We start from the raw sequence: 2,534 nt of genomic DNA on the forward strand, positions 1-2,534 counted from the left end.
ACATGAAAATCCCTCCCCACCTCCCATGGACCATGGACCTTGCCGTCGGTGGAGAGGCTTGCGTGCCTCAGCGATACAGATAGCCGTACCGTATGTGCAACCACAACTGAGGGGTATCTGTTGAGTGGCCAGACAAACGTGTGGTTCCTAAAGAGGGGCAGCAGCCTTTTCAGTAGTTGCAGGGGCAACAGTCTGGATGATTGACTGATCTGGCCTTGTAACACTAACTAAAACGGCCTTGCTGTGCTGGTACTGCGAACGGGAAACTACAGGAAGGGGAAACTACAGCAAGGGGAAACTACAGCCGTAATTTTTCCCGAGGGCATCTAGCTTCAGTGTATGAGAGCTGCATGAAACCAGTCTCAGGACTGAAGACCACAACAACAACAACAACATTAAAATCGTTTGGCGCAGGATTGTGCCATTCCTGTAGACCTTAGCAGATGGAGGAGGAATATTTTACATGATATGGCCCCGTGTCTCACTTCTAAAGAAGTCAAGACGTTTATGGAAGAAAACATTAATGTGCTTCAATGGCGCAGTGATTCACCAGACTTAAATGGCATAGAAAATTTGTGGAGGACCGTGAAAAGACGTCGTGGTAAAATGGACTGTTCAACAAGTCCATGTTCATTGTGTTAGTAAGTGGTAAAAGTGTGGTTTCATGACAACGAACAATGAAATACTTGCTCTAACCTGGTCGAAACTGTGCCACAACGAATTCAGAAGCTCATCAAAGCGAAACGGAGCACATTATCTATTACTATTCTGTAAACTACTAACAGTATTACGTATATAGTAATAAATGTGTTCAGTTAAAGTTTAATAGTCTTGTCCTAATTACTTAGCCTACTACTGTATGTGTATTTACCTTTTTCCTACATATTTTTAAAAATATTGTGCTCAAATTCTTAAATGGAATTTTCAAGTCATGTGTGGATTGTAAAGTTGTATTGTTATTGTGTTTCTTTTTACTTACATTTGTAGCAGCAGGATTGTATACCAATATGCCAAAGAATTCACTATCGTAAAACATTATGTAGAATCTTACCTTGGTTAAGAAGTTAGCGCTCGCGACAGAATGTCTGCGTAGGAGAGTTGTATTCTGTCTATGGAACCAGAACGTAGCAGTCTGTCATGGCCTTAGCAGGGAGTTAGAAGTAAAGAGTTTTGTTTTAACTAAACAATTTCCAGTTTTCCATTACCTTTGTATAGATTGAATCGTACGCATATAGTAGAACACAAGGCAACGCTCTGTGATAATAAGTTGGGGTACAAAGTCAGTTTGTAATATGTTTCGTATGAGGGAATTAGATTAGGAAACGAGACACTTAAAGTTGTAGGTGAGTTTTGCTACTTGGGAGGCAAAATAACTGATGATGGTAGAAGTAGGTTAGGTTAGGTTAGTGTTGTTTAACGTCCCGTCGACAACGAGGTCATTAGAGACGGAGCGCAAGCTCGGGTTAGGGAAGGATGGGGAAGGAAATCGGCAGTGCCCTTTCAAAGGAACCATCCCGGCATTTGCCTGAAACGATTTAGGGAAATCACGGAAAACCTAAATCAGGATGGCGGGAGACGGGATTGAACCGTCGTCCTCCTGAATACGAGTCCAGTGTGCTAACCACTGCGCCACCTCGCTCGGTGTCGAAGTAGGGAGGACATAAAATGTAGACTGGCAATGACAAGACAAGCGTTTCTGAAAAGGAGAAATTTGTTAAAATCGAGTATAGTCTCAGGAAGTCCTTTTTGAAAGCATTTGCATGAAATGTATCCATGTATGGAACTGAAACATGGACGATGAAGAGTTTAGACAAGAAGAGAATGGAAGCTTTTGAAATGTGGAGCTACAGAAGAATGCTCAAGATTAGGTGGATAGATCACGTCACTAATGAGCAGGTACTGAATAGAATCGGGGAGAAAAGAAATTTCTCACACAGTCTGACTAGAAAAAGAGATCTGTTGGTAGGAGACATTCTGAGGCATAAAGAGATCACCAATTTAGTATTGGAGGGAAGCGTGGGAGGTGAAAACCGTAGAGGGAAGCCAAGAGATGAAAACAATAAGCAGATTCAGAAGGACGTGGGATGCAGTAGTTACTCAGAGACGAAGAGGCTTGCACAGGACAGAGTAGCAAGGAGAGCTGCATATAATGAGTCTCACTGAAGACCACAAAAACGAGTACAGTGGTCGAGTGGACGGTGGCATGTGCACTAGCAAGTGTGTAGTTGTTTTCTGATGTGACGCGAGCCGAATATTAGAGCAGAAGAAGCGTGGAGGCTTTTTGCTCTAAATAGGAATTAATAGCATCAGCCAAATCGTTTACATCACATATACCTGCAGAAATACAAATTGCACATAATTGCGCATCAAGAGCAAAACACACAAAAAAGTGAGTGATCTGTTTAACATGGAAGCCTTTTACATCTACATCATACTCCCCAAGCCATCTAATGGCGTGGGGAGGAGGGTACTTTTTATACCACTAACTGAGCCATCGAACGCTGTTCCCCTCGCAAATACCGCGTGGGAAGAAT

General features: G+C 42.6%; 1 non-coding gene across 1 annotated transcript; it reads right to left on the bottom strand.

Annotated features, from left to right (window-relative positions):
• Positions 1-1,566: 1,566 nt before the first annotated feature.
• On the bottom strand, positions 1,567-1,639 carry Trnat-cgu (transfer RNA threonine (anticodon CGU)). The gene has a single exon. It is a non-coding gene; the product is annotated as a tRNA-Thr (tRNA).
• Positions 1,640-2,534: the final 895 nt, after the last annotated feature.

Source organism: Schistocerca gregaria, chromosome 2 (genome assembly GCF_023897955.1).
Source record: "Schistocerca gregaria isolate iqSchGreg1 chromosome 2, iqSchGreg1.2, whole genome shotgun sequence".
In the NCBI taxonomy this organism is placed as follows: domain Eukaryota; kingdom Metazoa; phylum Arthropoda; class Insecta; order Orthoptera; family Acrididae; genus Schistocerca; species Schistocerca gregaria.